This window comes from Sarcophilus harrisii, chromosome 4 (genome assembly GCF_902635505.1).
Source record: "Sarcophilus harrisii chromosome 4, mSarHar1.11, whole genome shotgun sequence".
Taxonomy (NCBI): Eukaryota; Metazoa; Chordata; class Mammalia; order Dasyuromorphia; family Dasyuridae; genus Sarcophilus; species Sarcophilus harrisii.
The window spans coordinates 299,012,856-299,038,309 of NC_045429.1; the positions used below are offsets into that span (position 1 = coordinate 299,012,856).

The 25,454-nt window shown below is 36.2% G+C and overlaps 1 protein-coding gene across 2 annotated transcripts in view; it reads left to right on the plus strand.

The window, feature by feature from the left end:
- Positions 1-25,454, plus strand: part of GAS7 (growth arrest specific 7) — a 254,090-nt gene that overhangs the window by 2,089 nt on the left and 226,547 nt on the right. The gene's annotated exons all lie outside the window — the stretch shown is intronic.

Consider the following 25,454-nt stretch of genomic DNA (forward strand, 5'->3'; position numbering starts at 1 on the left):
AATGTATGTAAAAATGTTTTGCAAAGCTTAAGGCTATGCAAGTCAGCTACTATCATCATTAACATCATTAACATTGTCTGATACTTGACTAAAATCTTTATCATCACTATCAATTAATAAATCAATGAGATGCAAACACTAGATTGGAATCAAAGGACCAGGAATTGAACCATTGTCTTTGCTACTTATGCGATACTCATGGAGAGATTAGTGAACCTTACTAACTTACTTAACTAATTAGTAGTAATTAGTTAGCCTTACTGAGCCTTAACTAACTTACTAATGTGTCCAAATTTACCTCTGATACCTCTTTTTGTTGCAGATGCCCCTTAATATTGCAGAATTTCCATTGCCTGTCAAATGTCATACAAAAACATTAAGAAAATAGAATGGCTACTGATTCAGTACAATTCCACATTAATATTGAGAATTATTTTAAATAAATAACTAACAAAGTTTTGGTAATTCTATTGGCCTATAGTGTCAAAGGACTGCATAAACTGTTAAAAGGGTCCCTTTTTAGAAATATATTTATACTATATTTGGAAGGCAATTGAATGTATTTTGACATGTATGTATCATGTTACTGTATCTTCCATTGTTCTTATGCTGATGTTTGCTGAATGAGTGAATGATCTCATTAGTTAAATCAGTTCAAATGATATCATTGTAATACAGAAAGCATGTAACTTACAAAGAAATTATAGAATCTGAGGTCTCCTCATCCTCATCGTTTCCTTCTCTGAGGTTTAGATTATAGCACAAGGTGATGCTGTATCTTTCTTATCTTATGAAAACTAGTGCCAAGTCTTCTGTTTCTGAAAAACCTTTGTAGAGGCCCTTGGTTTCAGGGAGCTCCTCTGGAGCCTATCTATACCTTTCAGGAAAATATTCATATTGAAATTTGGTTGGCAAAAGACTGACCTGATTAAGCTTCTGATGAGACTTTCTTTAGCCAAGTATGAGCCTAAACTTTGTTTTGAGAAAGCATGAAACTAGTGAATTTGCTCACCGTCATTATGGTCCAGCATTAGTCCAGTTTTTTTTTTCTGAATGTTATTACTAATCTGAGGACAACAGCTCATTTGCATACTGGGGTAGTTGCTTTCTTGTTAGAAATTGATGTTTATTATTACCTTAGCCAGTTCCAATCTGGAGAGACCAACTGGTCTAGAAACTAATATTCCTTTTTTACTACACTATATTTCCCAAACATTTTTTTTCATACAAAAGCAATCCACATTGCTATAATATGACATTGGTGTCATATAGTAAGACTACCTATGCAATTTTCTCAAGACAAATCTGAACTGAATCATTACAAAAGATTACTTAACTCCCAGAACCACTCTAAACTCTTAGTCTTTTTTTTTTAAATTTAATTTAATTTTTTTTTATTTTTTATTTAATAGCCTTTTATTTACAGGTTATATGCATGGGTAACTTTACAGCATTAACAATTGCCAAACCTCTTGTTCCGATTTTTCACCTCTTATCCCCCCTCCACCCCCTCCCCTAGATAGCAGGATGACCAGTAGATGTTAAATACATTAAAATATAAATTAGATACACAATAAGTATACATGGCCAAAACGTTATTTTGCTGTACAAAAAGAATCAGACTTTGAAATATTGTACAATTAGCTTGTGAAGGAAATCAAAAATGCAGGTGGGCATAAATATAGGGATTGGGAATTCAATGTAATGGTTTTTAGTCATCTCCCAGAGTTCTTTCTCTGGGCGTAGCTGGTTCAGTTCATTACTGCTCCATTGGAAATGATTTGGTTGATCTCGTTGCTGAGGATGGCCTGGTCCATCAGAACTGGTCATCATATAGTATTGTTGTTGAAGTATATAATGATCTCCTGGTCCTGCTCATTTCACTCAGCATCAGTTCGTGTAAATCTCTCCAGGCCTTTCTGAAATCATCCTGTTGGTCATTTCTTACAGAACAGTAATATTCCATAATATTCATATACCACAATTTATTCAGCCATTCTCCAACTGATGGGCATCCATTCAGTTTCCAGTTTCTAGCCACTACAAAAAGGGCTACCACAAACATTCATGCACATACAGGTCCCTTTCCCTTCTTTATAATCTCTTTGGGATATAAGCCCAATAGTAACACTGCTGGATCAAAGGGTATGCACTAAACTCTTAGTCTTAATATGTGTTTTGTTCCTTTTCTGTACACTTAGCCACACTCTGTGTATATATTTTATCTTCCCTATTAGATTCTAAGCTCCTAATGGGCAAGTGCCAAACCTTATTAATGTTTGTAATTCTTATATATCTTCTAATGTTTGTATCTACTATGCTGTCGTACATATAGTGTAGATGTTTTAATAAAAAAAATTGGTGAATGGATGAAACATTTCACTATACTCCACATTTAGTTGGACTCTAAATTATACATGTTTCTTGTATATAGTGTGATATATTGTATATCTCTTTAATAGAAAACATACAGCATGAATGTACACTTCTGTCCAAACACGTTCAAAGAAAGGGCTCTTTGTAATGATTATAACTGTGTAGATGTTATCATTGAATACTCCAATATGTATATAGTTTTCTTCCTCCTCAGTACTCAGATAATTCATTCTGTTTTGGGTTTTTGATGCCTATTGAAAATTCTAGCTTTCAGGAACAAGGACAGCCTGCCATCTTATCTCTGATTCCTACAGGCCAAACTGACCTGTCTTTTGTGTTACTTTCCCAGCTGCTCACTCTAGTGGATATTAAAGCAGCAATCATCATTTTCATGCTTATTTTCCATATTCTCTGAAGAAGAGACCTTAAGCTGAGCAACAAGTGTGAAGAATCCTTGACTTTTGCAGAGTAAATGGGAATGAAAGGAACATATACTTTCCACCCCACATTAGTCTAAGAGCCCCAAGCTATTTTTCTTTGCATCACGTTTCACTGAATCCAACCATATTAAGTACCCTTCTCTCTATTTAAGTAGGAACTAGGAGTTTAGTTTTTTCTGCAAGTTTTTAATAATTAAAGTTAATTTATACTTATCACTTCACAATGGTTTCAGATATTTTTCTTCATACAATAACTTACAATGTGGACAGAGGAAAAAATGATCTCCATTTTGTAGATGCTATTACTGGTAAGTCATTGCTTATCTAATTATCTAATTATCTAATTAGTGTTAAATCACAAAATCCATCCCTGATCATCTAACTCCATGTCTAGAATACTTCTGTATCAGGAAAACCCAGATGCTTCCTTCCTAATTCCTAGCAGTGGTAGAACTAAAAAATTTTGCTTTTCCAGCTAAAAAAATTCAGAAAAGCCTCTTCTCACAGCTTGTAAAATAATTCTACCTAGCCAGTTCAACTACTGGTTTTTAGCAAGAGCTGAATTTGGCATTTTGTATATTGAATGAAATATTTGGGAGGTCCTTAGAAGCCTCTCTTAAGGTGGTCTATATGGTTCATCTGACAGTCAGACTTTTCACATCTTCCTTCCTTTATCTGCTTATTTGGCAGTTTCTGAATAGATGAATCTACATGCAGAGTCAGGATTTTGCCTTATATTGATAGTATTGAAATAGTATTCAGGAATATATTCTTTCTCAAAACAGATCCTGCATATCACTGTAAACATCCCTGGTTCAATTAGCAGAACTTTTTGGTGGGGTAACTAATGTGACATCAGAAGTTGGTTTCTTGGGGCCCTAAATTTTGCTGTGGTTCAAGCTACAAGAAAAGCTTCAATTTTGGTTATGGTGAAGGAGTGTATCAGGAGTATATTAAAGCCAACTCATGTTGGCTTTCATGAGGAAATGTTAAATTTTCAACTTGAGCATTTACACCTCAGAAATCAATAAATGCTACCAACCAGGGCTTGCTTTATTATTTTGTTGTCTAGACTTAAAGTATATTGCACATACTTTTTTTTTTTTTTAGAACATTAACTAGCACACTCCTAACTGTGTGTGGTTTTTGAACACTAGACTGCTACATTTGAAGGGGCTTCATCATCAGAAAGTTGCTAACCAGGTGATGAATTCTTTCAGTCATCAGTTCTCAGAGATTATCTAGCAAATGGTAAAAGTGCTAAGATTTGTAAAAAGGATATATCATAGGATAAAATTATCCATATTTGATCTAGTAAAGGAACATACAGCAGCATTGCAGGGGTACAATAGGAAAAACATTGAAATTAGTAAACCAGTTGTATTGGTTCTGTTACTAACTTGTGATCTTGAGCAATTCACTTTTCTCTGGGCCTCTATTTCCATCTATGTAAAATGAAGTAGTGAGAATAGATCACTGCTATTTCTTCTTTTTCTAAATTCTCTGATTCTCTCACAATCTGTGGCATATTTTTGGTGGGGTGAGGTATACCTCTAACGATCACAGGATTGAAGCTTTAAAAGATTGTACAGAACTTGTAGGTTATCTAATTAAAGTCCTTTTCATTTGACTGATGAAGAACCTGAAGCCCAGAAAAGTGACTTTGAGGGCAGATTGTGTGTGTATATGTATGTATTTATAGCCAAAAGTCATTTGTATCCAAGTCAGATAATGTCGGTCATTTTGCAGTAAGGTGACTAATCTAATAATAAATGACTTTTGGTCAAAAACAGTTAATAATTTTTGGTAAAAAAAAAATTTATGGTAAAAAAAAATTTTTGGTAAAAAAAAAATATATATATATATACATTTTTATATATATATATAAATTGATGAGACTAATTATTTTATATAACCTTTGAAAGGATTTTTGAAGAGTGTCAAAGGCAGCAGAACTGCCTTGACTGATAATTGGATTATAAATAAATTTGCTATAACCTCAGCTCTACAATCAGGCTCACTTTTAGACCCTTGCTTTTGATGCCATTATCTATCACATCATCATTATCATTATCTTTGCTCCTGAGAAGGGTGGGCCATTACTTTGAATTCCTGTGATTCTTCTGATGAATAGGGAGTTTACTTCCTGTGCTACCTACCATTCCTTACATCTACTTATCTCCCTGTCCATTTCCTCCCTTCTTTGTCCCCTATGGAAGACCCATTCTCAAACTGCCTTTCATTTGAGGCTATCTGAGTTAAGTGACTTGCCTGAGGTCAAATTTGAACTGTTCCTGACTCCAGAGATGATGCTCTATCCACTATACCACTCAAACTGCCTCAACAAATCACCACTCATAGTAGACCTTTTCCTTCTTGAAATCAAAGAGACCTGAGTCCCTCTCTCATTTCATCTTCTCCAGAATACACTGTATCCTCAGATACCTTTTCCAGGATTGAATGTACTCATGCCTTTATGACACTCTGAGCTAAGAAGAAGAATGGGTTTGCATCTTATTTCTCCCTGGTGCATCAACAACAGCACTTATATAATGCTTTAAAATTTACAGAGTGCTTTAAAAATAGTATATTCTCACAACAACCCTAAGATAGATTAAGTGGTTTGGTCAGTCATGAAGTCTTAAGTATGGTGAAGCTGAATTTGAACTCAGATCTTGCTGAATCCAGGTCTAGCATTCTATTTTTAATGTATCACCTAATTGCCTTCTAGGCCTTTTCTCTACCACTATCATTCAGCAATCTCCCTTTGAAGTACTATTAAGATCCTTTAGAGATGCTGGTGACTATTTCTTCTGCACTGAAGGTTCTGTTCTTTCTTTGCTAGTTTAGTACTTTGTTCACAGTCTTCTTTACTCCAACTCCTGCCCCCATAATCAAGGATTTTATTTTACAAGTTGTTATTTCCTTCAATTGCCACTTCCCAGATTACCAACTTCAATTCTTAGGATCTATACCTTCATTCCAATTTCATCAGGAACAGTCATACCCTTAATCTTATTATCATTTTCAATTGTTCTGACTCTATAATTGAAATTCTTCTATCATGACATAAAAACTCCTTTCCATTTCTCTTTGTGCTTTTGTGCCTAAACTCCTCTCCACTTGCTGCATCTGCCCGGTGTTCTACCCATGTTTCCCAGAGCATCTTGTTTTGATCTTAACTTTTCTCCCTTCAAAATTTTGACTATATAGTTCAACTTTTTCATCTTAATGGGTCCTCATTGCTTCACACCAGTATTTTTTTTTTTTTTTTTTTTGCATAGCATATGTTCAAAGCATTCTTCTCAAGCTTCTCTTCTCTCTCAGCAGAATACCTTGCTCTATATTTTACTGAACATACCAAAGATCCCTCAGTAAACTCCTTCTTTCCTGCTTTGTTTTGATGGCAGAAAGGGAATGACTCTTCTTGTCAATGCTAGTCTACTTACCTGCATTCAGATCTTGGTACTGTCATTTAAGTATAACCTTGAGCAACTCATTAAACTTTCTAACCCTTATTTACATCACCTATAAAATCATGTTGTACTAGATGGTCTCTGTGGTTCATTTCAGCTCTCATTTTTTGATCATTTCATCTTCTGGGAGTTTGGCTTTTTCTTTATTTAATCTTTTTCTCTTATTGCTAATCAATCTTTATCTCCTGTGATGCTCACAAACATGCCTAGATTTGCTTCACTCTTTTAGACTCTCTTTCACTAGCAGACTCGTAGAAAAAGCCATCTACACTCATTGCCTCTACTGTCTAAACTCCTACTCATTTTGGAACCCTTTGCAAACTGGCTTCCCAACACCCAACTTGAAACTGCTTTCTCCAAGGTTACCAAAGCTCTCTTAATTGCCAAATCTGATTTCCTTTTCTCAATTCTCATTCTTTTTGAAAACATTTAACATTGTTATTCACTCCCTTCTTGAAAACATTTTCTCCTTAAATTTTGGTGACCTTCCTTCTCTCTGATTCTCTTACCTATTCTACCTCCATAACAATTGTTTCTGTCTTTTCTCTCCCAAAGATGCCAACTTAGTCTAGGCTCCTGTTAATCTCTTACTGGAAGCTTTGTAACTGGTCTCCCAGTTTCTTCTTTCTACCCCATCCTACCTCTCTCTTTCTCTACTCCATCTTGCCTAATGCCATCAAATCAGTCTTCTTAAAGCAAATGTGCAACCATGTCACTTTCCTCCTCAAAAAGCTTTAGTGGTTCCTTCTCAACCCTAGAGTCAAATACACATTCATCTGCTTGGCATTTAAAGTCTTCATAACTTGGCTTTAGACTGACTATGTTTTCAGGCTTAATGTTCACTGCTCTTTTACACATTCTACATTCCAAACAAATTAGTCTGCTTATTGTTCCTTGTGTGTTTCTTGAGCAGGGAAGAGATATGCTCAAACTAATCATTCCATCTTCTATCTCTCTGCCTTTCTGCGGATGTCTCTGTTTATGGAATTTTTCTCTTTTCACTTCTGCCTTGTAGAATCCCTAGTATCCTTCAAGGCTTAGCTCAAGTGAAACCTCTTTTACAGAGCTTATAGTGATTTCCCTAGTTGCTGATGCCCTCCTTCCTCCTCACCATAACTTTGTATGTATTTACAGTTATTCCTTCCACATTTGGGTTTCAATATGTCATGGGTCAGTATCACAGACAACACATAAAGGCAATAAAAAAAAAGTTTGGAAACTAAGAAATGCATAAAATATATGTATAGTATTGTATAATATGAAGAAAAAAGAGAAGGAAATCCATAAACCTATCAGATTCTCTAATACAAAGGGAGAGCCAAAAAATTCTAGGCAGATTGTCAAGACTGAGAGAGTCTCTAACCCCAGTGATGTAGGAGGGATAACTGTATTTATATTTTTCTAGATACTTCTTGTTTTCTCCCAATAAGGGAGATACTTCTTTTTAGAAGTATCCTTGAGGGCAGGATATATGTCATTTTTTGTCTTTATATCCCAATATAGACCCCTGTGCTTGGCACACTGATATTTAATTCATTAAACATGAAAGAAAGAATTATTGGAATAAGTATAGCCTCCCAAGAGAAGTATTTACAAATCTTCATTAGACCCTTTAATTTCTTTTAGCTGTTGCTGCCTACATTCTGTGCTTCCATTTTCTCTCCTCTTACTCTGGTTTCTTATCTTGTCATTCAATTAAAACTGTTCTTTCAAAAATTGTCATTGATCTTCTTTATAAGGGTTGGGAGAAAGGGTTGGTGATTCAGTTAATCACTCTTCTCCCATTTAGAGGAAAGAACAAAATTCTCTACCCTTGGTACTTTATCTGATGAGAACAGATCTATTGAATCAGTCAATTAAGAGCATTAAACTAATATATGCCTTATCATGCCCTGTGTATTGGGCATAATATAGAAAGTCATGGCTATGCATATCTGTTACAAGGATTTTCTTTTTCTTTTTAATATGTGTGTGTGTGTGTAGTTGGGAGGGAGAAAAAAAATTAATCTTTTTTTTTTTTTGAGAAAGTTTGAGAGCCCAATATTTAAGTGGAGAGAAAGAGCGGTTCCAGCCAAGTCCTTGAGAGACAATTGCTTGGGAGAGGAAGAAGGAAGCCTCTGTCTCCTTGTCCCATTCCCTTGATGATAGGATGACCTTTTGTATTTTGGAAGGTGGGAGGATTTGGATTTTTATCTGCTTTTTAGATGCATTTCAGTAATTGTAATGAGTGCAAGCAATCTTAGCTTCAGAAATTGAAGACAGTCTAGATAATGCAGAGGAACATCAGCGTTTATATTCTATAAAGAGAATGATGGAAAGTTTTACCACACTTAAGAGAAACATGTGTAGGATTCCAGCAAATATATTTCTGGGAACTGTGAGTTATTTCTTTGCCATCTGATATCTCTGAGCCCATTTTTCATGGACTCTATATCTACATAGAATAGCTAAGTGGTACAATGGGTAGGATACTGAGTCTGGAGTCAGGAAGACTTGAGTTTAAATCCAGCCTCAGACACTTACTAGCTTTGTGACCCTGGGCAAGTCACTTAACCCCTATTTCTTTCAGTTTCTTCATCTGTCAAATGAGCTGGAAAGGGAAATGGAAAATCACTCCAGTATCTCTGCCTAGAAAACCCCAACAGATCACATACATGACTAAACAACAGCAACAACAATATATATTTGTAGAATATCATGTCTTTTGTGTGGATAGTTCATGACAACTTTTCTTACTATATATCATTTTGGTTTATACTTTTTCCTAAAAGTTAATTGGTTGATTAAATGATCTCCACTGATAAATAAGGTTTCATGAACTATAGTACTAGAAACCAGCTGTCTAATCAGGTTCGACTAAAATCCTGAAAGGAGTTCTCTAATAAAGGGTAACACCTTCAGGGGATGTAATTTGCCAATGTTATTGGGGTTAGAAGAGTGAGTTCAGTGTATATACTACATCAGAATTGTCAAATCCTGTAATCTTTTTTCAATCCTAATCTGTTTCTACTGTCTGCTTCATTTGATACTGCTGATCACCCTCTTCAAGTTTTGGTAATAACAGTCCTCCTACTTTACTTCCTAACTGTTTACTCATTCTTAGTAGCCTCCTTTGCAAACTTATCATCCATTTTCTCTAACTGTGGGTGCTTCTATCTTCTCCCTCTATTATGTCTCTTTTGGTAACATCATCAGATTCCATGACTTTAAGTTTTAAGTTTCATCTTTAGGCAGATGACTCGCTGATCTCTATATCCAGCTCCAATCGCAGTCTTCTGAGCATTGATTTCAAATTGCAAATTGCCTTTTGGAAATTTCAAAGTGGATGACACAGAAATCTCAAATTCAGCCTAACCAAAACTGAACTAATTCTCTTCCCCTCTAAGTCCTCTGCTTGCCTTATTTTCTCAAATGTACCACCTTTCAATATCTCAGGTTCAAAATCTTAGCAATGTGCTTTCTTCACTCTTCCTCACTGCATATATCCAATTTCTCGTCATTTGTATGTTTGCAACACTTCCCCTTTGCGCTATACACATAGCTACTACCATGTAATTCAGATCTTTATCATCTCACCCACATAATTGCAATGACCTCTCTAATTGCTTTCACTACTTATATCTCCTTTTTTCAATCAGTCCCATAAACTGGTGCCAATGTGATTTTTCCTTAAGCACAGATCTGACCATGTCATTCCTTTATTCAGGTCCAGTGACTTCTTATTGCCTCTAGGTAAACCCTGTTTAACTTTTAAAGTCCTAAACTACCTTTCCCCATTATTTTTTCAGCCTCATTGAATATAACTACATTTCCTATGTTCTGTGATCTAGCCAAATAGGCCTTCTTGCTTGGACTGGCCATTCTTGGTGCCTGGAATGCACTCTCTTCTCCTCTTCCCTCTCTACCTCAAAGAGTACTTAAACATTAAACATTGTCTTCTTTATAAAGTCTTTCATGATCAGACCAATTACTATTTCTCAAATGTCATTGAATTTTAACTACTTTTTAATATACATTGTACTTATTAACTTTATACTTAAGCTATAAATGTTTTTATGTGTACTTGTCTTCTTCCCCTCCTCCATTAGATCATAAACTCTTCATAAGTAGAAATTATTTCATTCTTTGTAATTATATCCTATTACTTAGCACAGTGCCTGACAAATAGTAGCCACTTCATAAATTTGTAGATTGCGTTAGATTTGTACACTCTGGATTTTTACAAAATCACCTTTAAAGTGGCTGTTAAAAGCTGTTTCTTGCAATTCAGAGTAATTTTAAAGTGTGATCACTGGTTCAGTGTTACTGATAATGACAACGTAAGGGTCAGGGTTTAAATTTTAACTCTCAGTGTCTTAGCACAGTTTGGGAAGCACACTGTGCTTCCCCCAAATACTAGATGAATGAACTTTGAGTTATTTATTGATCCCATACTTCCTATTAGTACTATATTGACATTTTAAAAATGTTTGCTGTTAACTTTATCATTGCTCCCCAGAGACTACCCTTATAAAGTGTTTCTAGAAGATGATGTTGATAGAATTGTCCTAGCTTGAATGAAAGATGTTTGTTTGTTTTTTTGCTGAGGCAATTGGGGTTAACTGACTTGCCCAGGGTCACATAGCTAGGAAGTGTCTGAGGTCAGATTTAAACTCAGGTCCTCCTGTTTTCAGGACTGGTGCTCTATTCACTGTGTCACATAGCTACCCCTGAAATATATACATTTAAAAAAAAATTTTTTTTTAATTAAATAACTTTTTATTGACAGAACCTATGCTAGGGTAATTTTTTTACAACATTATCCCTTGCACTCACTTCTGTTCCGATTTTTCCCCTCCCTCCCTCCACCTTCTCCCCAAGATGGCAAGCAGTCCTATACATGTTAGATAGGTTACAGTAGATCTTGGATACAATATATGTGTGCAGAACCAAACAGTTTTCTTGTTGCTCAGGGAGAATTGGATTTAGAAGGTATAAATAACCTGGGAAGAAGAACAAAAATGCAAGCAGTTTACATTCATTTCCTAGTGTTCTTTCTTTGGGTGTAGCTGCTTCTGTCCATCCTTGATCAATTGAAACTAAGTTAGATCTTGTCTTTGTTGAAGAAATCCACTGAAATATATTTTTTAAAGGCAGTCACTCAACTGATTAAAAAGTTGAACCCCTATAAGGCACATCGCCAGACACAACTTGTGGGTAATACAAAGATGTATAAAACAGAGATATCTTTTTTTTCTTCTGTGGAAATACATATTTCCACAATTAGCCTGTTGCACAAGAAAAATCAAAAAGGAAAAAAAGAAAAAAGAAAACAAAAAGCAAGTGATCAACAACTAAAAAAGATAAAAAAGACTATGTTGTAATCCACATTTAGTCCCCCCAATCTTCTTTCAGAATTGAGATGGCTCTCTCCATCTTGTGATATCTATTAGAATTGGCTTGAATCACCTTTGTTGAAAAGAGCCACATTCATCACAGCTGATCATCCCATAATCTTGTTGTTACTGTGTAGAGTGTTCTTTTGGTTTTACTCACTTCACTTAGTATCAGTTCATGTAAATCTCTGCAGGCTTTTCTGAAATCATCCTGCTGATAATTTCTTATAGAACAATAATATTCATATTATTTATTTATTCCCCAGCTGATGGGCATCCATCCATTCAGTTTTCAGTTCCTTACCATTACAAAAAGTGTTGCTACAAACAATTTTGCATATGTTAGTCCTTTTCCTTTTTTATGACCTCTTTGGGATATGGATTCAGTAGACATACTGCTGGATCAAAGGTATGCACAGTTTGATAGCCCTTTGATTCTAACTCCATCAACAATTTATTAGTGTCTCAGTTTTCCCACATCCCCTCCAACATTTGTCATTAACATGTCTCTTCTTAAGGAGGCTACCGATCTAGTTGGGAAAATAAGACATCGTAATAAAAAGAAAAATTATCTGATAAGTGTCCAGGGACCAGAGGGTATGGAGCAAACAATTCCTAGGAACCCTTTTGCCCCTTGTTCAAATCCCACCTGGATTTCTATAAAGTTTCTATGAATTCTCCCTTCCCTTTTCCCCCTCCTGGCTTTCTTCTGACTTAGCACACTGTTTGGAACATAAGTTTTTAGTAGATGCTTTTTATTGCTTCATAAGAAATAAGAATATTGGTATATGTAATCATTCTGAGTTATATAAATATAAACTCATCATTTACTCATTCATTTACCCCCAATGACCTAGCAAGGCATTTAAATACTTGATGCAAAGACAAAAATGAAATAATGCTTTACCTCAAGGAGAATAAGGGAAATAACACATTTAATCATTAATCTTCTTGGAACTCAGTTTCTTCTTTTGAAAATGAAAATGTGGACTAGATTGTCAGAAAATCTCTTTATCTCTGTGGGCCTATCCAGCCAATTGAACCCCGTGCATATTCTTTTGATGGGATGTAGGAGTTAGACCCCAAAAATATATTGAGGTTTTGGTGTTGCAAGGTGTCTCAAAAGAATTTGTAAGCTTAGACCATCTCCAAATCAAGAAGCAAAGATTTTGTTAGGTTGTGGGCAGCAGGCCAAGTTCCAAAAGGGATTTTAGTAATTAACCAGGGGAAAGATTCATCAGAGGAACTCACCATTGTGACATTTAGTAAGTGGGCTAAATTTCTAAAGGAGTTAACAAAGAAGTGGGGAACCAGTAGGTTCTTTTATAATAGAAAAATAATAACTTCAGGGGTAAATATAGATATTTTCACCTTCTGATTGGATGTGGTCATGATAATTTTGTCTATGAAAGGAATTCTACTAGGAATTCAGCAAAAACTTACTACAGTAAAGACCCACTTAAAGACAACAAAGGGGCCTATTTAAGGACAAGATAATCCTGCCAGTCATCCTCCCTTCTTGCCCTCCCAATTCCCAATTCCCAACCTTAATTCAGGCCTTCTGTTAGTGCCCCTCACTTTGACCTGCTTAGCTATGGAGAACCTGGAGTCTTCTTTGCTGGGGTCTTCACCCCATTACTTTCTCTCTGGCCAATTTCTGACCTGTTACTGCAGCTCCTTCACCTTCCTACTCAACATCCAGAGCTTTGGAAGGCTGACCTGATAGGGGAAATCTCAGTGTAACTTGGCTAATCCTGAACAAAACTATGCTGTTTCATAGTGGCCATTTTCCAAGGGTATTGGATTATCAGAAGTTCCTAACCTCAGATACATGAATTTTTAAATTTTTATTTGATAATTGTATTTCAGTGCAATTGGTTCCCTTTGGAATGCATTTAAAAACATTTTGAAAACTATCAAGGGATTCCATGAGACCAAAAAAAAAAAACCCAAAAACCCAGTTAAAAAACGCTGGCCTCAAATTTCTTTCCGTAAGGACATTTAATGGTTCTGTCATGCTTAGAATAGGATTGATATTTATTTAGGACAATTCTTGTCCCCTACTCTCCCCTGGCCAGTTTTCTTCCAGACGCAATCTCTATTTTATTGTCTGCCCCAACATACACAAGTTGCTCACTATTTCAAGGCTAGCTATTTACTTGTAATTGTCTCATTCTGGTACTCTAGGGGAGAAAGTCCTTTTGTAAGTAGGTAATTAGGAAGAGATTATTTTGATGCTTATATATTGGGTGGTGGAGAGTTGGAAGTGAGCTGATAAATATACCCCTGGAGGCATAGGTGTGGCCTGGGAAGCTTTAGAAAGAATTTTATTGTAGATAGTTTTTTGCTTTTGGAGTCCAGAATCTAACCTTTTGCTGCTGCCTTTAGAGCTCCTAACTAAAAGTGATACTAGTTCTTTCTTCTAAGAGATACAAATGGTTGCCCTAGCAAGATTTCAATACCATGTTTGAGATGCAAATTTCATCTTGATCAGTCAGCAAGTTAATATGGGTAATGTGGTGTAATAAGAAGAAGCCTAGATTTAGGGTCAAAAGAACTGGTTTCAAATCCCAGTTTTGCTGTATTTTCTATCATCTTGGACCAGTCATTTAGCTCACTGGGTCTTAGCATGTATAAAAAAATCACCTTTTAGTTGAATAATAAGGTCTTTGTTATGTGCAAAGAATTGTGCTAGGAACTATATAAGTTATAAAGAAGAGTTAAGCATGATTTCTGTTTTCCAGTTTACAATCTAATTGAAGAGACAACTGAAGACAGGAAAAACTTCATACACTGCTATAGTGTGGGAGCCATGTAGATCTTACTTGGGATGGAGAGATTTTATAGGGTTGAAATCTCTGGCGGATTTTCTCTCTATCTCACTGTGTTGAATTAATTGAGTAAAGACACTATCATAGGAATATAGCCTTAGACTATAATTGTGACTTGAGACTTTAAATAACAAATAGAGCTATAGCTAAATGTTGCAGGTGTTGTTCCCTGCTATTTCCCACAACCTCTTAATTAGCAAGTAAGTACTTTTAAAGGTGATGCATCAGTTCATGTAAGTCTTTCCAGGCCTTTCTGAAATCATCCTGTTGGTCATTTCTTACAGAACAATAATATTCCATAATATTCATATACCACAATTTATTCAGCCATTCTCCAACTGATGGCCATCCATTCAGTTTCCTGTTTTTAGCCACTACAAAAAGGGCTGCCACAAACATTCGTGCACATACAGGTCCCTTTCCCTTCTTTATAATCTCTTTGGGATATAAGCCCAATAGTAACACTGCTGGATCAAAGGGTATACACAGTTTGATAACTTTTTGAGCATAGTTCCAAACTGCTCTCCAAAATGGTTGGATTCATTCACAACTCCACCAACAATGCATCAATGTCCCAGTTTTCCCGCATCCCCTCCAACAATCATTGTTATTTTTTCCTGTCATCTTAGCCAATCTGACAGGTGTGTAGTGGTATCTCAGTTGTCTTAATTTGCATTTCTCTCATTAATAATGACTTGGAGCATCTTTTCATATGACTAGAAATAGTTTCAATTTCTTCATCTGAGAATTGTCTGTTCATATCCTTTGACCATTTTTCAATTGGAGAATGAAGATGCCCATTCTCAAGAGATCATAATAAATTCCTTTTTGCTTTTTCTTACTCTGAGAGTCTCTGTTTTTGTGCAAGATAGTGCCCCACACATCACCAATTAGAAGAAGAGAAAACCTGGAGAGGAAAAACAAAAAACAAAAAACTTCAGCCAGGTTCTATTGCATATTTTAAGGAAGAAATGCATGCATGTGAACTTGAAGTTTTTACAAGCAAGAAATTGACAGAGTCAGAATTCTGTCTTAGGAAGATAATATTGACAATTGTTTGACATAGCTTGGAGAGGATAAACTGGAAGTTAGCAGTGGGACACTGCTGCATTGGTCTGTGAAAGGCAAGAGGACTCAATTTAGAGTTTGGGCCCACTTGATGAAGTCAGCACTTCCAATGGATTGTGGCAGGACTCAATTTGCCCTTGGACTCTAGGATGTCTTGAATTTGAAGATATGGTAAGAGTAACAACTAAGCTAATTCCTCCCATATTTATGACCATGCAGATGAGCAATTAGGGAGTGAGATGGTAGAGAAATATAATCAATGAAATTTCTGTAAGTGGCTAGAGATTGTCATCTTTAGGGGAATATAATAGAACAAACGACTCTGCCATTGCACCATCACTTTTCTTCCTGTCAGCCTTCCTCAAAATGTTAGCCTGACACGCCAGAGTATTAAATTAGTTTATTTTAAAAGGGCTAAGAATGGTTATTTATTGTGTAATTGATATTGTTATTTGTCCTTCCTTCTCAAAAAGGACATAACATCTGGGAAGTGATACCATGACATGCAAGTGAATTGGATTTAATGAGGGAAGCCTGTACAAAGTCCCCAGTTTCACTTTCCCCTCCAGAGACATCTGGATCCAGTGGCAAGAGATAGATCAGGATGACTAGACATGGCCTTGGATGCAATGGGAGGGAGACCTTAGCCTTTATAAGCTAAGGCTTTTAACTTGTTTCAGTTTAACTGAGGCAACTGTCCATTCAGTAATTGTAGCTAGATAAGAAAGAAATGAGGGAAAGAATAGACTTTTTTACCTAGTCAAAATAAAATAAAATAATTTGGAATTTGGAAGAGAAACAATTGCTGTTTACATTCACTCTGAGCCAATCAGGGCTCAAACAATGACCAAGTGGGCTTTAACCTGAGACCTATTGTTGATCAAACTGCTGGTCCTAGTTCATAAATCCCATAAACCTCTTGGGAGGTTTAAGCAATCAAAATTTACATTCCTTTGAGCAGAGCCTTCAAAGGTTCTATGTGAACTGAGGGAAGTGAAAGGAAAGAAGAAAGAAAAGAATTGTGTAGTCCAACTGGCCAGTTCCAGTTAAGTCCCTAGTGGGGCAGGAAATACACCTATACATACTCGGGATCACTGTGAGTCCCTACTTAACTACCCACAGGTTTTGTGTATTTTATTAGCCAGTATTCTTTTTAAACCATGAACATCTGATAATAGATATGTTTTTCTTTTACTGGTTACACTTAGTTGAAAGCAAAGGCATTCAAATTGACATTTCCTTTATAAACACGTAATTTAGTTTCTTCCAACTACACACTGAGTAATCAGTGGAAAGAGTAACCTTCCTGGGAGTTGTGTGTGAGTCATCCCCACAGTGAGAATATGTGGCCAGGGCATCTACATGAAGGGTAGATGATCATGGTGAAAGCAAGACACAGTTACATGACGATAATTCATGTATCCAAACGTGCAAAGCAGTTTGGTCCTGATATCTGTACTACCTCTCTCCATAGTCCTACTCCCCACCTAGGCTATTACACTGGACCTGGACCTCTAAAGTCCATAACTCAATTTTTTGGGAAATTAGTACATTTTGTTCATTTTTTGGAGCAACTGTTTTATATACATACATATACATATATATTATATATACACCTGAGCCTATAATTTCTCAGCCACTTTGACAATCCCCAATCATCCTCCTCCTTTCTCTTTTTGTTCTGGATATAGTAATCACATAAATAGTATTATTCCTTTTAGAAAGGATATAACAATTGATTACCCTACATACCATTTCTGTAATTCTCTAAATAAAACTTCCTTTCTTAGTCATCACTCCCTTATATGTGCTACCCTCTTCTATTAGAATGTAAGGTCCTACATTATGGTATCATTTCTCTTTACATTTGTATCACCTTCACTTAACACAGTATCTGGTACAGTATGTGCTAATAAATAAATGCTTTTTAATAAAAATTAATAAATTAAATACATGCTTTTTCACTTAGTCATTCATCTCTCAGCTTCTGCTCTTTCATCTATAAAATGGGGACATAATAATAGCACTTATTTCGTTAGTTGTATTTGGCAATAAATTTGGGCTTATAGGACCAGGAGCATCTTTCTTTCTAACTTTGGAAGTTAACCAGTATACTTCTGCTGGAAAGACAGTGCACTAGACTTAACATGTTTGACCTATAGAAGCTTAAGGTAAGAAGTATTTTGTGCTTAGTCCATTAGTCAGAGCCCATAGCTGACTATTCTGCCTCAGTATCCTGTGGAATGGGCTGAAGCTCAAGTTGATGCACTGAGGTCCTAAGCACATGAGGCTAAATAGTAATTGGACCATACTCTATTAATATATATGCTTGGAGAAAGAATGGCCCCCGTCCACTCTTTGTGCAAGTCCTGATGTGTTGTATAGGAAATGATGATTTTGGTGGGTGGAGGCAGAGGGGCCGGGAGAGAAGTGGAAAGAGATTGCTGGCTGGTGTCTTGCTGCAGCTGCTCACATTGTTATTGCGAGCCCCCCTTCACCTCGGATCCTTCTTCACCTCTACTGAGAATAAAGATTGAAGATTTTCCCTTAACCTGAATTCCTGACTCGGGCTGATTCTAAAATATGAGGTCTTCACAATCCTGGATTTTAGCATCCTAACTTGGGTATACTTCCTCATTCATAAATCTTAAAATTATCAGATGATAGAATGTTAGAGCTAAAAGAAACCTTAAATATCCTCTAAAACAATCCTTTCATTTTATAGATAGGGTAACTATAAAGAGATATAGTTACTTGTTCCAAAGCACATAGTAAGAGGAAGAGTCAGAACCCAAGAACTCTAATTTCTGGTTATGTGTTCTATTTTACCACCTAGCTTAAAGGACCAGTTGAGTAGCTTAGGTATTACTCCTATAAAAAGTTGATCCTTTCTGAAACATTTTTAATGACTCTTCACTGTTACATACTGAATGGGACTGATTGTGTAAAGTATTTCTCACTAATCTGGAGATACAGGAAGTTACACCATCTGTGGGAGGCAGTCAGCATAGGTGAACATTGGACAAGGATGGTTATGTCCTTTTAGTCTATCCAATGGCTCGTGTCTTTTGCTTTGAAACCCTGGACAAGTTGGAAGCTGATCAAGTTCCAGGAGCACATGGTGGGAATTGGAATGGCTCCCAGGTGTGTCTGTGCCTCTCCCTGCAGGGATTACATAAATGTTTCTCTTTGTATCTGATGATGTCTCTGATTAGTTCATTGAGAAGGGGGTCTTGCACTGGAACTGTCACACACAATACTCATTAAAAATCATTCATCTTTAGACCTCAGGATTTATTTTATAGCTCTTTTTAAAAAATTCATTCTTATTTATATATTTCTGAATATATACCTTCCCCATTTCTACCAAAGCAAGACATGTCTTGTAACAAAGAATAAAAAATAAAAAATAAATACAACAATAATTCATCAAAACCAACCAACCAAACCTTTCTGATATTATATGCAATATTATATACCTTTCATTCTATAGTTCTGAAAGAAGAGTATATTTTCTCACTTTAATTGTTATGTTTTTAATGCAAAAATGGGGTGCTTTGAAAATATAATTAATGAAGATAAGAAATCCAACTGTAGAATCCTTAGATGAGTCTCTTAATACAAATTTTAATACATATTCCTTATTCAAATCAAGCCATCTCATGGTGTTTTCCTGTTTAAGCTTGGCTTGTAGAGTTCCACTATTTCCGAAGCTGTTTCTATGACTTTATTAGGTCTCACTTTACTGCAAGTATGTTTTGTAATTTCTCTAACTTTTACTAAATTTTTAAATTAAACAAATTTGTTTAAAACAGTAACTACAACAGAAGATAGTTTAAAATCTTTTATCAGCTGACATTTTATTCATGGCCCATACAATTGTACAAATTTTATTAAACTCGGTAAGTGTGATGTAGTGTTGAAAAAGTGTTTTAAATTTCTTATCATAGGACCTGAATTCTGATTGTGGGTTTGCCACTTACTGTTAATTTGGGTTGTTTTGGTGGATCCCAGAATCATGTGTGGAAGGAATCTTATCCCCTAATATCAGCTCTTCTGAATTTCTTGGAACAAAGCCTTGGTTGTTTTGCCTTGGTTACCAATCATGGTAATGAAAAGATATCTAAATAACAAAGAGAATACTTATGTAGCATTTGTAATGACCTGTGGTATGGTTTCTCAGTTATTAGATGGAGCTTTTGTGTTCTATTCTGACTCTGGAGAAGATTGTCAGCTTTGGATTGGTTAGAATCCAAGTCCTGTCATTACAAGGGCCAATGACTCCTAGATGAACAAACTCACTTGGAACTACATTCTTATAGTAGACCTAGAGTCAAAGAAAATCCCCAATTAATCCTTTCAAACATTTGTCCATCATCCTAGAGCCCACAAGCCCCTTCCTGTGAAGATTTATCAGGCCTCCTCCTTCGGTAAGAAGCAATGCACCCTGGTTATTCCTATCCTAATGAAGAGACTCTGCTGTTTTATTAAGATGGTTTATACTGTAATTGTGGAGTATTCCTATTAGGTCAGCTGGTCATTGGTGGGACTCCCAATAATGAGCCTATGCTCTTCTTGACGTAGTGATCAGACATGAATAGGGAATCTCTGGGCAGTATTTCCCCATCAAACAAATCCAATTTTGCAGTGTTATAAGCATAGTAGTAGAAAGTCATGTGTTGAACATGTCCTCTAGGGTTACTTGTTCAACTTCCCTTTATATTTACAGGTTATTTCCCCAGAAGGCAACTGAATATTACCAATTTCAAGTTTTAGGGGTGACCCTGAGAAACTAGATTTCTAATACTATAGCTCATGAGCCCCCACTAGTGTGCTTCCTATTAAAATTAGATAAAATTGCCTTTTTTTAAAAATTGGTAGGTATTATAAGAATAGTAATTACCAAAAAAAAAAAGAAAAGAAAGGGAATCTCAGCTCAAATACATGTGATATCAGCAGAATATGCATAGAATGAAAATATGCGTCAATTCATGACTCCTGTTTATTAGAAGTCTTTTTGTTTGTTAGGAGAGTCTACATAAAGTGCCAGCTTAGTAGATCTATCTGCAGAGCATTAAAAGTCAGTTCCTTGGCAAAGTTATTTGTCATTTCTTTCTACCACAATGGGTTATGTTCTGCCTTCTTAAGCTGCCTTCTTAGAATGACTTTCTACTTGCTGGCTCTGTTGTTTCCTATTTAGCACTCTACAGATTTATCTAATCCCAGCTGCATGCACTGTCTTGGATGACATGGTCAGTAGGGGGAGGGGAGAGAGAGAAAGAGAAACAGAAAGAGAGAAGAGGAAAGAATAGAGGAAAAGGGAGGAGAGAACGGGGAAAGACACTTCCTTGGTCATCTCCCTGTCCATGAGCAATCTCAACGGATTGACTCTACTTCTGGAATCTTATGAACTGTAACTCTTCCACTGTGAAACGGGTTCACATGTCTGAATTCATGGCTGCATTGATTGTATTTATTTATTTATTTTAAACATTTTTTAAAAAATGTTTTAAATGCTCTTATTTCCTCCCGCCCTTCCCCTCAATGAGAAGGCAAGAAATATATCAATTATATATGTGAAATTATGCAAAACATTTTCATATTGATGAGGTTTAGGTTTTGGGGGTTCCTTTGATCAGGGAACCAAATGATGAGATTAAGGTTCCTGGTGGTCAGGGAGTTAAAGGAATTTATGAACCCAAAAAAGCTAGACTGAAAAGAGGTCTATTATTGACAGAAAAATCCTGACAGAGACACATTGTCTCATTAGGGAAATAGGTGAGGGAGATAAAGAGAAGGTAATATTATTCCAACAGATAGAGATTTCCTTGGCATAGCATGGCATATTAGGATCTCTGCAAAGAAATGAGTTTAAAATTGCCATTTGTATAAGGAAGTCTTTGGCTACAAGCCAAGGCCTGCTCCCCCTTGAAATGAGACTGGTGGGTAGAGTAGGAATTGAATAGAAAATCTTCAATTGAATAGGGCGTTTCTCCAATTTAATGGTATTGATATCTCTAACTCTGGACTCAGCTAGCCCCACCTAGGTTACAGAATTAAGCTGTTTGTCCTTGGCCAGGGTCTTTACTGTGGCAGGGTTCAAGGAGATTTTCTCCTTCAAGGAGCTTCAAGTTCTTTATCTCATGGATCATTCCCAGAGTCAGAGAGAGAGAAAGAAAGAGTTTTCTCTTTCTCTCTCATCAATATTATCCATTTGCCCCCTCCCCCCAAATAAAGAGAAATAAAAGAGAAAAAAATTATACTTTAATCTGCTCTCAGACTCCATCAGTTCCCTCTGGAGGTAAAGAGTATTTTTCATCATAAATCCTTTGGAATTGTCTTGGACGATTGAGCTTTAAGATCAGTGGATCATTAGGTCTTCCCAAAGTTTTTTTTTTCTTTTACTATATATATATATTTTGCATAGACTAGAAATGTGTGTGATTCATTTTTTTTTCTGCATTACATTATGTGTCTATCCAGTGGCATAAGCACAAGTATTTCAAATTAATCAAATTAATTAAATACTTATTTATAATTAGGAATTAGGTTTTTAATTTATTCAATCCAAGTGGCAAAGAGTATTGCCAGGATTACATTAATTGGGACGGAATAGAACTCTGCCCTTACACTCTCCCCCCATATTGCATCCTACCAAATCAACTGGAATGACTTTGGCAAAGCCCATATTCCCTTCGGAGAATGTTTTGAGTATATAATAAACTTTAGTCCATTTATTTCCATGACAAATGCAATATAGAAGATAAATTTACTTAATTTAATTAGCCTTAATAAGAAGCTGTATACAAGACAAGATATTTTTATGTTTATATGCATAAGGGTACTGCATCTAGAATATAAGGACTTTGAAGGCAGGAATGCTTCTTTCATATTTCCTGGCAATACTTATAATAGGTCTTTAGTACATGTTTCTAAAATGCTTTTCAGGCACTGTTAAGACTTTTGTATTAGCTATTAAAACCACATGTGTGTATCTAGAGAAATGGGAACTGAATTCTCATATATTTGGACACAGTTCCTCTTCAGGACATTTTCTTCTTAATATCACAAATTGAGAAGTTCCATAAAAGTTGCAGGTGGCCTTTCTAGCTACCCAGATGATGTTACTCTTTCAATACAGACTCTCAGATTCTCTACAAACCTTGAAGAAACTTGAAATTAAGGTGATTTCATGCTAGTGTTTTGCTTTCACCATTTTACCAAATGGTCTTCTTTAAAGAAGCCCTTGTTGCACACTATAGTGATGGGAACAGATCCAGCCTACAGTGACAGTTCAACTTGGAATTGCATTTTGTGTTCATAGTTGGAGCTCAGTGTTGGACTAAGTTATTAAAAAGTCTGGCTCTCAGGGAGTCTGGCAGCAAGGACTGGTGTGCTTAGATGAGTAATCCCAGGGAAAGACTGTGAAGAGGAAATTTGGTCAAGATGTTCAGGTTTTCTTCCAAACCAGAAGAGGAAAAGATTCTGATTTTTTTGAGGACAGGGGAAGTGTTTAGGTCTGGCTGCGAATGGGACTTGTTTGGTGTAGGAATCATATGTAGCTAGGTTGAGATGAGCCATGAAAGAGAAATTACACTTCAAAGAGGCAAAAGGTTTACTGGGAGAAATAGGCTGTAAAGTAGTTGATTCTAAAGTTAGAGGAAATATCCAGTGACCATCCTCCCTGCAAGTCTAGATGAGTTCTTTGGTATCACAGCACTGGGGAGGGGGAACTCCAACTTATACTTTATCCATCTGGGAGATTTATAGATAGCCTAATTATCAGGAAATAAGAACATAATAATATACCTATTAGAACTATAGAGAGGGAAAGGTTGTATCAATAGAAGACTTTTTATGTTTCCATATGAAAAAGACTGGATAGAATGATGCTTGCTTACCTACCATTCATATAGTATGATATAGGTGATATCTAGATATCATATAGGATGATAGATATCATATAGGTGATAGCTAGAGACGTAGACATTCATAAAGTTTTAAATACATAGATTTAAATGTTTTGTCCTCTTGGATTCCCTGAAAGTACTTCAAGAATCTTCAAGGGTCCCTGGACTACATTTTGAAAAAACATTGTGTCCTACATCAAGGGAGGTCTTTCTAGCCCTTTGATTGAGAATAGGTCACTTATCTTTTGAAACAAATCTTGAAAAAATTCATAACATCTTTTATCTTTTGAAACAGGAAGGAATTTGGAGAATAGAAAGTTAAAGTCTTAAAGGGTGAGCCCTGAAAAGGGAAGTACACATGTGGTTTAAAGATAGTTCTATGTGTACAAAAACTTAACTCGGTCAAAATAGATAGCATTTTGCAGTGTCATTGGTTCTTTTCAAAACAAAGAAGGAACATTAAACACCTACTATGTGTTAGGAACTGTGCTAAGTCATAGGGTAAGAGAAAGAGGAGTAAAAGACAACCCTTGCTTTTGTCTAATAGATTATGGTCTAATGGGGAGTCAATATACAAACAGCTATGTATAAGCAAGCTTATAGAGTAAAATTGGAGATAATCAACAGAGGGAAGGCACTAGAATTAAGGGAAATCAGGAAAGGCTTTGTCTGTAAAAGATGGGATTTTGCCTAGGACTAGAAGGAAACTAAGGAAATCAGTAGGTGGAAATGAGGAGGCGAGTCATTTCAGGGATGGGGGACAGCACATGAAAAAAGTCTGAAGCAGGAGATGGGAGTTTCCTGTTTGAGGAATAGTAAGGAAATGGTTGTCACTATGACGGGATCGAACCCTGAAACTAGATTTGGCTCTCAGACTCTGAAAAGTCTAGGAAAAAGCATACTTTCCCAGACAAGCCTTTTCCAAGTAAGCAGCAGCATTCAATTGAAGATCTTGGTCAAATCATCTTCCATTGATCTTTTGGGGGTGGCCAGGATCCTCTTCTGGAAATTCCAGGCTCTGGGAAAAAGCCTTCAAAATGATTTTTTTCAGTTGGAGATCTGGGCCTGATATTTCTATTGAGTTGCTTGAAACTCCAAGATAAGTATCTAGCCCTGGGGCATTGACTCTCTTTTCCACTGGAACCTAGCCCCAGACCCCCAATAAAAGACAATTTTGAACTCCAAATCTCTGCAGAAGTTCGAAGAAGGATTATGCTTTGCCAAGAGACCTCTCTTCTTGGCACAGCTGCCTGCCAAGACTCTTGTTCATTGTGAAGATATCCTCTTCTCAGTAATAGCCTTTATTTCCTTAACCCGACCTCTTGCCACTAAGAAGTCTGTCTTCCTAGCAAAACTGGCTTCTCAGTGCCAATAAAAATCCCTTTTGCCATTCAGACTTTTTGGGTTCCCCAATTTGTTCAGGTTGGACCTGTGCGCTGAGTAGAGGGGATTCTCACACCTCAGTATTATTATATGCAGAAAAAATCAGATCAAAAGGGGAAAAAAACACAAGAAAGGAAAAAAAAAACAAGCAAACAAACAAAACAACCACATTGCCATGGTTCTATTTCTAGATGGGGATCACATTTTCTATCTCAAGTCAATTAGAATTGCCTTGAATCACCACATTATTGAAAAGAGTCAAGTTCATCACAGTTGATCATCACATGATCTTGTTATTGTGTACAATGTTCTCATGTTTCTTACTTCACTCAGTTCACTGTCCTTCCAGAGTTTTTTGAAATTAGCCTGTTCATAATTTCTTATAGAACAATGATATACCATAACTTATTTAGTTATTCCCTAACTGATAAGCATTTGCTCACTTTTCAGTTCCTTGCCAGGAAGTTGTTTTCGTTGTTTTCTTTTCTTCCTTCCTTCCGCAATTGGGGTTAAGTGACTTGCTCAGGGTCACACACTCAGAAGTCTGAGCTCACATTTAAACTCAGGTCCTTCTGACTTCAGGGCTGATGTTCTA